Source organism: Humulus lupulus, chromosome 8 (genome assembly GCF_963169125.1).
Source record: "Humulus lupulus chromosome 8, drHumLupu1.1, whole genome shotgun sequence".
NCBI classification, from domain to species: Eukaryota; Viridiplantae; Streptophyta; class Magnoliopsida; order Rosales; family Cannabaceae; genus Humulus; species Humulus lupulus.
Window position 1 is genome coordinate 79,100,416 of NC_084800.1, and position 13,208 is coordinate 79,113,623.

The window sequence follows — 13,208 nt, forward strand, 5'->3', positions numbered from 1 at the left end:
GCGGAATATAGGAACGGGGTCGATTTATTCTTAAGGTTTTGTTCGGAAAATGTGAAAGACCCAAATTTTACTTATTGTCCATGTCTTAAGTGTGGAAATGTTAAAAAGATGGATCTTAAAAAGATTAAAGAACACTTATATTTCAATGGGATGGACAAGAGTTACACAATTTGGTATTACCATGGGGAGATAGCTCCGATTGCTCCAACTCTGCCAAGTAGACCAAAAGGAGTGATGAGGAATATAGTGGAGGAGAACTGGGATCCATTAGATGAAATGATTGATAGCGCACATTATGGATCAGGAGTAGACCCAAATAAGTTTGAGAAACTCCTTAATGATGCCGAGAAACCAACCGGACAATGTGGCATGTGGATAATACTTAATGAGGATGTTGAAGGATTTGATTGAACATGCGAATCCCAGACATTACTTGAGAACGGTATTATTAATTAAAATTTACAAATTATTTTTGAAACTATAAATTTAATCAAATAATTAATTAATATATTTTACTTTATATTTCTTGCAGCTAACAAGCACATCATATACAGAGGCACAAATTGATGAGTTGCGACAAGAATGGGCGACATATATGTTGCCGATAATCCAAAGTTACCGACCTCGTTGATAGGTTTTTTTTTATTTTTTTACCTCTTTCTTTTCATACACAATGCAATATTTGTTCATTTTGAATATGTCTAACAAATATTGTATTTCTTGTATATGTCTAACAAATATATTTTTTTCTTTCAATTTAATTGATTATTAAATCAATTTAAATTTAGATTAAAATCATTTCAATTTAAATTAAAATAATTTCAATTTAATTAATTATTAAATCAAATTAAAATAATATTAATTATAAATTTATTTAATTTAATTTTTTTAAATGTGGGAGACTTTCAATGTCTCCCACTAGGAGACGTGGGAAGTGACTCACATCTCCCAATGAGAGACGTTGGATGTCTCCTAGGGACTTCCCAGAGACATCTAACGTCTCCCATTGGGAGAGGTGCCTCACTTCCCACGTCTCCCAATGGGAGACGTGGGATATATACCTACAATAACCCTAGCAACAACGTCTCCCCAGTTGGGAGACATTGTAGACTTCCAATGTCTCCCAAATAAAATCATAAAACTCTTATTTTCTTGTAGTGATGGCTGCCTAGTCACTCCGTATGACACTTAACAGAGTTGGTAGTGACGAATGCAGCAAAAACGTAATGTTCAATATTTTTGCTGCTAAAAAAAAGATCGAGTATATAAGTGTATAAAGTTGAAAACTTTGGGTATTTATGCTGCAAAGACCCCTTTACTTTTTTGTCATTACCTATTATTTTTTATATCTTATTTATTTATGGCATTCATTGTAATAAACTTTTTTACAACACTTTTACATCTATGTGCATTGGAGCACAAATATAAAAGTTGTGCTGAATATTTCATTTACTAACTTTTTGTGCTAAATTTAGTATTATTTTTGCATCTTACATTGGAAATGATCTATAATCATTTACTTATTAATAATTAATCAAAACAATAAAAACAAGAAAATACACCATTTTAATAATATGTTGTTTGTTATGTAACCGGTTTAGTACCCTTTTATTTATTTAGAGTAAATTGTGGCTAAAATACATAATATTTTCAAAATATTGTATTTTTATACCCAATCTTTTTATTCGGCGGTAAATATACTCAATGTCTTTAAAATATTATACTTTTATACCCAATTTTTTGTGCGGTAAAGATACTCAATATTTTTTAAATGTTGCACTTTCATACCTATTTTTTATTATTTTGAGAAATAATAAAAAAGTGAAAGAAAAATATAGGATTTTAATTATATTTTAAATTTTAAATTATTTTCACTTTCTTATTATTTCTCAAGATAATAAAAAAAATTATTCATAATTTTAAAATTAATCAAAATAATTAAAACTTATATTTTTCCTTCACTTTTTTTTTAAATTGATGGAAAAATATTTTTTAATTATTTGTTATTAAACATTTATTAATTTTAATTTAAAATAGGTATTTTTAGGAATAATAAGAAAAAAAAATTTTAATTTAAAAAAATAATTAAAAATCTATATATTTTCCTTAACCTTCTCATTATTTGTGAAAATAATAAAAAAAAAATAAGTATAAAAGTACAACATTTTAAAAAAATTGAGTATATTTACCGGTAAAAAAAAATTGAGTATAAAAGTGCAACATTTTGAAGACAATTAGTATATTTACTTTAAAAAAAAATTGAGTATAAAAGTTACACCATTTTGAAAATATTTTGTTTTTTATTCGTAATTTACTCATTTATTTAATACCAAATTATACCTTTATATTTGATAAATAAGTTTTAAAAAATAGATGCTTGTATATACTCTTTTTTTTTCTCTCTATATTTTCTATTAAAAAAATAATTTCAATAAAATTATAATATTGAAATTTCATGTTTCAATTCAGATATATATAATTATTTTTTATAAGTGATAAACTAATTAATAAAAGAGTGAATGAGTAATTTGTCAAAAAAAAAGTGATTGAATGAGTAACATACCAAAATATGTGCTAAAATTATATATGAGAATATAATTAATATTAGGTAATGGAAAAACGAAATAAAAAATAGCGTGATCCGACCTGCCGGATTCGAACCAGCGACCTAAGGATATCTACTAGGTTTCCCCACTACAGTCCTCCGCTCTGCCAACTGAGCTAAGGTCGGTTTTTGTTATATCCTTCGAAAATTTAATAAATATAACTTTATTATTATTGCTTTATTAAATATAAATAAATAAAACTATGCGTAATGCTTGATTTTTTTTTAAATGACGTAATGCTTTATTATCATCCATAATTATGTATCATTTTTTATAGATAATATTATGATGTATCTAATAGTACAGAATTTGTCCCCTTTGTCCACGTTTTTTCCTCTAAACAAATCGGAATATATTTTATAGTTTGACCGAATCTACGTTTTTGTACATAGAATTTAATTTGGAATCAATTCGCTTAACAAAAATAATCATTCAAATCTAAATATCTAAACAGGTAATTGATGTATAGTGTTTCTTTTGTCAGGTAAATTGATGTATAGTTAAATACATAATATATTTGTTAATCGAGTTATACAAATAAGTGTACTCGAACTTTTCTTTGTAATTAGCGAAACTTAAAAAAAAATTAACACGTTCATTAATTGTCATATGATATTTTACCCAGCATGCGAGAGTGAGTTTGTTAAGATAATTCATGCAATCTTGCGAGAGACAAGATTGAATGCTTGTTATGAGCAAAGATGATCTCGTCAAGACAGCATATGCGAGAAATGTAAAGACAGATTGCCATTCTAATGATGATATAGGAGAAATCAGAAGATAGCTCGCCATTCTAATGATAATATACGAGAGTTAGGGGTGCACATCGGACGGGTTTGTCAGATTTTGGGTGTGAGAAACTTATACCAAACTCGTCCGAACTATACTCGGATTTGGTCAAATTCAGGTTCGAATTTTTCGGATCGGACAGTGAAATTTTCGGGTTAAATCTGAAATTTTGAAACATCAAGAACACAAGCAAGAATAAGAACACAGAGGATCCAAAAACTTAGATCTAAATCTAAAAATAAAAAACTCAGACCCAAATCCAAAATTCAGAATATCAAATACAGTATATACTAATACATAAAACAAAACTCATGCTTGTGAGTGTGAGTGCCACTCAGAGAAGAAGCAGAGGAAAGGTGTGTGTGTGTGAGGTCAGAAACTCGAAGTCGTTGGACTCACTGAGTCGGAGAAGAGAAGAAGCAGAGGAAGGGTGTGGGGTCAACATTCGATTGAGATGGAGAAGAGAAGAAGCAGAGGCGAGGACCCCGACGCCAGACTGATAGGAAGAAGAAGATGGTGGTGGTTCGGGTGGCAGCATGACATGGAGTTGGAGATGGAGGGAGGGAGGCAGCACTAACTGAGAAAGAGGTGAGAGAGAAGTATGTATTAGGTTTTAGGGCTTTATTATAAAAACATATATATATATATATTTATGGGCACTTCCCTCGGTTACTTCAGGAGGACTTAGTCCTTCAGTAAATGTGAGTCGTTGGATGGGTGTAATATTTGTGTTCAACGACTGGATTGAATGTGAAGCTTTGAGTGTGCAAAAATACTGAAATACCCCATATGGGTACCCATTAACCGGCTACGGTTTGTCTTCGTGTTAAGAGCATTTTTTTTTTCAAAAAACCTTCTCAACAAATCAGTTTCTTTCCCTCCCCCGACTAACCGAACAAATCAGTTTCTTTCCCTCCTCCGACTAACCGAACAAGGTTATTCTCCTCCCCAACTCTGAAAAGAGACATTATTTGAAGAGGAAAACCCCCAATGAGGAATATTTGCATTGGGTTCTTGGTTTGTTGGCTTGGTCGATAAGTTCGTGGGGTTTTGTTTTTGAATGTTCTGTTTCGTGTCACTCATTCCCTCCCCTGAGTAGATTCACGGTTTTGGGTCGAAGGAATGCCCGTTTACTAGGTAGGTCGACATGCTTTAGTGTTCGGGTTCGTGTAGCTGTTCCATTCATGGTGAGTTTCCTCTAACCGATTTCTTGATTATGCATTGTGAATTTTTTTTGTTTGAGTAAGTAATTTGTATGGAAATACACAAAATTTCCAAGTTGGGATGTTTGTTGTTGGACTTTATGGAAGAGTATTTTTATTTTTTAAAAAAATTTGGACTTTACGTTTGAAGTTGAGGATTGATTTGCCCAATTTGACAATGGTAAGTAGTTCCGATAAAAAACAAGAGATGAGTACAATAGGGTTGCATGTGAACTTATAATATAGGACTATGTGTAATAGGATTGAAGCTCGGACTTTTAAAAGATGTTTGAAAAAATATCAGTGTAAACTTGAGTGAACTAGTTATCAGTTGTGCTTCGTTATGTTTGCCGTGAAATGCACACTATTTTGGGCTTGAGTTACAGTTAGGCAAAGTATTCTATGCTGTGCTTGGCTTTTATGTTGTGGGTTTTCAATGAAATTTGGTGCAAGGTGAGAAGAGAGAAGAAACCAGAAAGATGATGATGGTGCCAAGCGAGGTTTTTTTTGTGTTGAGCGCTTTATCGAAGGAATAGTTGGACAAACTAATGTGAGTGAAATTTGTGATAATGTTAATTTTTTTTAAAATTATGTTTTATTGAGTTTGTTATGTAACTTTGTTCAAGTAAATGTATGAAACTTGTACGATGATGCTGATGTATAAGAAAGTGGGAGGATTAGGTGCACTTCTCTGATTTATGAGTGTATTATACGTTGTCTAGATAGAGGAGATGTTAATCGAATTGGTCAACATGCTTTTGTTCCCTTTACTCAATTAGAAAAAATTTATTTATGTTTCCCAACTTATTATTTGAACTGTGAACTATGTTGTCTGAATCTGTTGCAGAGGTCCATAGAATGCTCTTGTCGTTGTCTCGTCTCTATTGTTGTTCACCACATATTTCTATGTATTAAAGATTCAGGTTTGTGCTTTTACTTGGAGTTTGTACTTGGATTAAGTCATCTAAATATTTGTAAATTTTTAATGTAAGCATGCTGATAAAAGAAATGACACACCTTTATTGGTAGCTTGGAATATTAACTTGAAGACACACACACCCACTCTAGGTAGATATGTCAAAATTGATCACTATGGGAGCAACTTATGCTAGTCTGGTTAAGTTTTATTATAAATTGAGTAAATACCATTTTTCTATTTCTGCATCTTGCTTTTGATAATTACATGTTACCCAAGCAACGACCTTTGATACGTTACTAAAGGTAACTTGTAATGCAATGGAGTTGGCGTTTGTACACTTAAGAGTACAATCTCGTTTATTTTTATTTACTTGGTATGTCACTGAAACAAAAATTGCTCTAGATTTCTAAAGTGGACGTTGGAATGAGGCTGTTGATATTTTCTTTGTTGCTTAAGTGCATTATTTTAGTGGGAAGAGTGGTGGTTGTTGAGATTGTTATTTTTTATGGTTTAGAACTTTAGGTCTTGTTTGGAGTTTTGTCTAAATTTCATGGTTTGATATTTCATTGAGATTTGGTGAATTGAGTGTGGATTTTGTTGTGCAAAGTATCACTGAATTGATACAAAAGAAACTCAAAACTGAATTCAAGCAATAAACCTTAAGAATGCAATTAGAAATTTAATCAAACAAGTAAAGAACAATCATGAGAAAAATGAATATGAAAGTGACTTTATTGATCACAATCCAATCTCGGTTAGAACTCACTTTCTTTCTCAAGATGAGTTTCAGATTAGAAAGAGTTTTTCTAGAGAGAGAATTGAAAAAAAAAAATCGATGCCCAAGCTATAGAGTAGGTGAGCTATTATACTGGTTTTTAGAAATGGACAACACACCATTGTCAGTAGTCTGTTACAAGTGTTTTAACTACCAGCTTAAAATACGAAAGCTTAGGAATTAGAGGCTTTAGTTATGTGGACCAACTAATCAACAAATCACCACCTTGGCTACATAACTAAGCAAAGATCAGAGTGTCTACCCTTTTTGACATCAGACTAGCTGACATTACTTCAAATTTATACGGTCTAAGCAGTAGAAAAGGTTGCTGGTTGGTAGATATTTTATCAATCAAAACAGTCCCTCCCTGAATGATCTTTCCAATAAAATGCATCTTAATATGAATATGCTTTTTCCTGTCATGATGGACATGATTCCTTGACAACTGAATGCCACTTTGAGTATCGCAAAATACTGTCATAGTTGTTTTCCGAATCCCCAATTCTTGAACTAGTCCCTTCATCCACAAAGCTTCTTTAACTGCCTCAGTTATAGCAGTATATTCTGCCTCAGTTGTAGATTACGCTACAACTTTCTGCAATGTATCCTTCCAACTCACAGTTGTACCTAAAACAGTAAAAATGTACCCAGTAATTGATTTTCTGGTGTCCAAACAGCCAGCATAATCTGAATAAACACATCCTTTAACACTGTTCAGGTAATTTGAGATTTGTTTCTCTCCACCAAAAACCAAACCCTTAGTGATGGATCCCTTAATGTATATTAAATTCCATTTAAGAGCTTCACAATGTTCCTTTCCTGGGTCTGCCATAAAACTACTCACCATGCTAACAGGTCAAGTCAATTCTGGTGTTGTATAGACTATGGCATACATGACTGATCCTACAGCACTAGCATAAGTTACAGCTGCCATATACATCCTACAGTTCCCAAGTTTCATACCAATATAAAGATATCATTTCCTTTCTTATTGCTTCAATCCACTTATGTCTATCCTTGCTATTCACAGCTTCCTTATAACTCAGTGGTTCTTGCTCTATTTCCTCTTCAGCAACATTAAGAGCATATGCAATAAGGTCTGCATATCCAAATCTTTCTGGTGGCTTGATTTCCCTTCTCACTCTGTCCCTGGCTAACCAGTAGTCGTGAAGATATTGAATTTCTTGACCTCTACTTGTACCTTCAGTAGCATCACTTGTCAATTCAGTTGTCTCCATTTGATCTCTGTCATTTGTATCGGATCTGAGAGTCTCCACCTGCCTGAGATATTTGTCTCTCAGTATTGTTCCTTTCCGAACTGTTTTGTACACTCTCTTGCTTATACCCCATTTAAAACTCATTAAAAGTCACATCTCTACTCACAATGCATTTTTTAAATCCAGATTCCATGCACCAAAGTCTGTATCCTTTTACACATTCTGGGTAGCATAGAAAAATGCATTTAACAGCCTGTATTGTCTCACATGAGCATAGCAGTTTCAACCAAACACTCTCAAATTTTCATACTTTGCTGGATGTCCAAACCAAGCTTCCGCAGGAGTCTTGAATCCCAAAGCTATGGATGGGCATCTATTGATCAAATACACAGTTGTGTTGACAGCTTCTGCCGAAAACACTTTAGGTAAGCCTGCACTTAACATCATGCACCTCACCCTTACCAAAATTGTTCTGTTGAACCTTTCAGGTAGACCATTCTGTTGTGGGGTTCTAGCTATTCCTGCACAATACTCTAGGTCATTGTCAGTTCTTAACCTTTATATTTTTCTACCAATTTGGTTTGGAGTGAGCATTTTCCATTGATTGATTGTATCAAATACATTATTATTATTCTTCAGAATATAGACCCAAAGCTTTGTAGAAAAATCATCAAAAAAGATTAAGAAATACCTAGCTCTCGACTGTGAAGGAACTCTTCCTGGCCCCCAAAGATCCGAGTGTATATAATCAAGTGACCCCTTTGTTCTTTGCTGCCCTACACTGAACTTAACTCTGCAAGGCTTCCCATATACACAATTCTCATGGAAATCTAAGCCTTGAAGCAGGTCCTTTCCCAATAGACCTTGCTTGTGTAGCTCAGCCAATCCCTTCTCACTCACATGCCCGAGCCTCATATGCCATATAGCACTTTTGTTCACCTTCTGTTTTGAAATATTTGCATCAGACTTTTCAACAGTCTTGCCTTCCGGTAAGTAAATTCCATTCTTTCTGCTCCCCTTCATAGCAATCATAGATCCCTTTAAAACTTCATTATGCCATTTTCAACTTTAATCTGAAAACCCTTATCATCAAGCATTCCTACTAATATGAGATTTCTCTCTAACTCAGGTACCAGCCTAACATCTTTCAGCATTCTTTCAAGGCCACCATGAAATCTAATTTTCACATTACCTCTCCCTGTCATTTTACATGATTTATTGTCACCAAGCAGTACCTTTCCACCCTCTTCTTATCTAAAAGAGTCAAACCAAGATCGATTTGGAGTCATATGGAACCCCACATCCTGAATCCAGGATCCATTCATCATCCGAGGTAGAAGATGATACCAGTAATGCATCTGAGGACTCATATCCATCACTAGCCACATAGGCATCTGCAATCTGTTTAAGCCTTTCTAGACACAACCTTCGAATATGTCCTTTGTGACAGTGATAGCATTTAATAGTATTCGAATTTGATTTTCTTGATGCAGACTAGGATCTTGATCTGCTAGACTTCCCTCTCTTTTGATGTTCTTTCGTTTCATATCTCCCTCTAACAGTGAGACCTTTCACCATTACTGTGAATATTAGCATCCTTCCTTTGATTAAACTCCCTCAATTCAAAGCAGATTGGACATCATGAAGAGTCATAGTGTCTCTTCCATAGAGCAATTTTTTTTTGAAATTCTCAAAAGACTTAGGATGTGAACTCAGTATTAACAAGGCTTGATCCTCATCTTGGCTTTGTTACTCAACTTCTCAAATCAGATAATACATGCCATTCTCTTGCATCCATTTCATGAATGTCATGGAGCCCTTTAGGACTTTCAGAACTCCATTCTCCCATTTGAACACATAGCCTTGTTTGTCAAACTCACTCAGAGAAATAAAATTTCTCCTCATGCACTTCTACAAGACTGACATTGTTGATGACTCTTTGAGAGTAATTTTATCTCTTCAATGAAGTTGAAGTTTAATTTGAACAATATTACAAGGTTAAGATCCTTCCGAGTAAAAAAAAGAGAGAGGGGCGGGCGGGTTGATTTGAAAATGAAAATTTAGAAAGAATTATGTTTGGATTAAAGCTTGAAATTTGAAAAGGTTCATTGATCATATTTGCAAAGCTGATTGAAGTATTAGTCAGTTCTCCGCCATTTGGTTTATTATGAAATGCACACTCTTCTGCACATGATTGATGGTTATGCACATTGTTTCATTTTTATCTCAAATTATTGGTCTGCTTTGAAGTTGTGGTTCCAATTTATATTGATGTATTATTTAAAAATTTGGGGCACCAAGTTTGGTCTAAATTTTTGGAATTTAAAAGCGGCTAGTGGTTTGATTGTAGGGTTAATTTGTGCATTTCATATTCTGAATTGATTGTAGAATTCTTTGATTGGTGAATTGTTTTCCATATTGAAAAGTAAATATTAGTTTTTAGTTTAGTTTCACTGTTTTACTTATGTTTCTTGTGTTATGTTATCATCAGCTGCTGGACAGGTTTTTGAAATGGTTGATGTAAAGAAATTGGATTACAGATGCTCCCCTCATCGGTTTTTCTCAAATTTTTCCCATATGAATGGGGCGCAGAAAGAGGTGGTCAAACAAATGGGGTTCGGCACACTACTGGGGATGAAAGATTGTACCATTAGAAGAAATCTCATAACATGGTTGGTGTCCTGCTTCAACGTTGAAGATGGGAGTTTGGAAGTCCATGGTAAACAATTTAAGTTGGATAGTAAAATTTTTACCGCTACCATGGGGGTTAAGGACGGAGTTCAAGATTTAGTGGACAGTGTTAGTGGCGATGAGCCGAATGATAAGGGGGAAAGATTATCTATGTTAGTTCTAGAGTTCAAACTAAAACAAAATCAATCAACCAACATGTCTTTCATTCGAGACTTCCTTTTGTTCCTTGTGTCCTCCTTTCTGATGCCGAAAAAGGGACTAAAAATTTCGCGAGATTTCGACGGTCCTATACTTGCCATAAAAGACATTGCAATTGTCTCTCGGGTTAATTGGGCCTCAATGTCGTACAAGTTTCTGTGGAAAAGCCTTCGACAGTTTCGTGCCAAACCAACCCAGTTTGTGGGAGGATGCATCTACTTCTTGCAGGTACGTTTTGTTAATAATTAGTTGATGTAATTGTTATACCATACACTAGTGTATTAAATATGTTTTGTCTTTGTACACTCTGTAGGTGTTTTATTGTCATCACGTTGCCTGGAAGGAAGGCTATGTCGATAGAAGCCTGTGCCCTTTAAATGTTTGATCCGAAGATGATTTTAGGGCCGTCCTTGATTGGGTAGAGCAGCAAGGGGGGTTTCAGTCAAACACAGTAAGTGGATGATGGATTTTTCTAGGATTAGTAATTTTTATAGTGAGTAACTTTCTCATTTGTAATAATTGATCCGTTATTTTGCTATTTATTTGGTTTTGTAGATACCATTGTTAGAATTGCAGGATGGGTTGGTTGAGTTGAAGTTGCCCGCTACGATCTCATCCCTATGTACTATGGTTGCATCACTGCAGAAGAAAATGATCGATCAAGAGAATCAAATTTTTAAATTAGAAGAGGTGATTCAAAGGAAAATGTCTAGTGAATTTGAAAGATTACGTAAAAGCTTCAGTCGTTCAATAAGTTCAACTGCGGGTGGTCCTGCCATTCCCAACTCCCGGAAAGAGAAGGAGGCTCACGGAGGGGATGGAAGGAAGTTCATGGACGACCCTATAGAGGGGAACCTTCAGTTGAACGATGGGACAAGTTGGACCTAGGTTTGGAGTCGGAGTGACCCAATGTTGATCGAGTGTGGTGCTGGTTTTATGGATGAAGTTGAAAAATCTTTTGCAAAAGCTCCCGTTTCATACAACGACAACAACGGTGTGGAAATGGAGCATGATTTGAATGATTGTCAACCTATGGCTGCACCCCCTAGTGAACAGAACGATGTGGTGGAAGCAGCTACTGAACTGGCTGCTTCGCAGACTAAGTCGACAGGTTCCGACAAGGAGACCAAAGCAGTGTCAGTGAAAAAAAGATTATTCAAAACAACTGCTCAACGTAGACCTGTTGAGAAGGAGAGGGAAGGGGTGAATAGGGGAAAAGGGAAGGAAATAGTGTTGTATAACATTATTTCTGAACATAATATCGATGGTGGTACCGGTGATCGCGTCATTCACGAAATAGAGGACGATGACGACTTCAACATTGATCCTGCCATTCGTAAGATAGACGTACAACTATGCAAAGAGGACAAGTTATTTGAGAATATGGTCACCACGTATATGGGAAGCGACGGCTACCAGGTTGGGGCATTTAAATTCAAACAATCGGTATCCGTGGCTAGTTTCCATCTTGGACTGTTCCTTTTTTATAACAGTTTGTCATTGAGGTACGCAAAACTATCACATGTAGTAGCAGAGTTTTATTTTGTAGACTTTTTACTTTTGTGAAGAGTGTCCATTTTGGTAGAGTTTGCTAACTATCCCACACATTACTTTGCAGGGATGTTGTTGGGTTTTATGCCCTTATAAAACCATGTCGGACATGTAGCATGATTTCATATTATCAATAAAAGTAGTAGAAATCATTTAGTTTGACAACCGTATTGCTTGCTTGTTTTATTACATGATTATTGAAATAATACAAACATTTATAAAATCCCGAACATATGGATAGTTACAATTATAGTGACTAGGTCACAGTGGATTATAGTTGTAATTATATGTTCAAAAGAACGAGTCCTAAGATTAGATCAGTGCATTGGATTTTCACTGATTAGGCAATCTACGATATGATCTACTTACACATTCAGGGTGTGATGTCTTGTCCAAGGCATCGACCAAGTAGATAAGATCGGATGTATTTAGTTACATCGGACAAGGACCGATATTGATTATTGATTGATAAATAAGTATCGTTGTTATCAAATCTAATCAATGTCACAACGTTGACCATATATTAAGCCGATCTTAATTCTGAGTGATAATATTCTGCTAATTATATTATTTAAATCTTTTGACTTGTTCGTTACCAGCTTACCCTACGGTCTAGCCTATACTTACATCTTGGAGATTTATTAGTGTAATTGAGTGGGAGTATTATTCATAGAAACGAAATCTATAACTTCTGTATGAGAAGTGAAAAGATGATTTCCTTAATTGCTTTGTTCAAAAGGTTAAATGATTGAGATCTCATTTCTGTGATTAAGTTCACGGAAATATCATTTATAAGGAACTTAGTGGGAGTTAAGGATAAAATACTGATGAGGGGTAAAACGGTAATTTGCACCCAGCTCGTTAGTAAGTCATCGATAGAGGATTGACTGATTGTAATGGTTATAACAATGGATAACGTATTTATGGTTTTGAAAATACGTTCTCTGAATTCAAGAGTTCAATTCCGAGTCTATAGTGGAGTCACGAGGAATTAATAAGGTAGTGAAATTATTCGTAAATAAATTCACGGTAACTTGTTGGAGCTTGATTTCATGGATCCATGGTCCCCGCATCACCTTTGAGTAAATCATCTAGAATGTCTCAATTAATTGATTTAATTATCAATTAGGATTTTTAAAGTTGACTAGGTCAATTTTGGAAAATTTACAGAGATATGAGATTTAGAGAATAAAAGAGAATATTTGGGTAAATTTATTAATATTGATAAATTGGTATCAATATAAATAAATAATATTAAAT

The 13,208-nt window shown here is 34.3% G+C and overlaps 1 non-coding gene across 1 annotated transcript; it reads right to left on the reverse strand.

Moving 5' to 3' along the window:
• Positions 1 to 2,640: 2,640 nt before the first annotated feature.
• TRNAY-GUA (transfer RNA tyrosine (anticodon GUA)) lies at positions 2,641 to 2,731 on the reverse strand. The gene is given in 2 exon segments: positions 2,641 to 2,676; positions 2,695 to 2,731. It is a non-coding gene; the product is annotated as a tRNA-Tyr (tRNA).
• Positions 2,732 to 13,208: the final 10,477 nt, after the last annotated feature.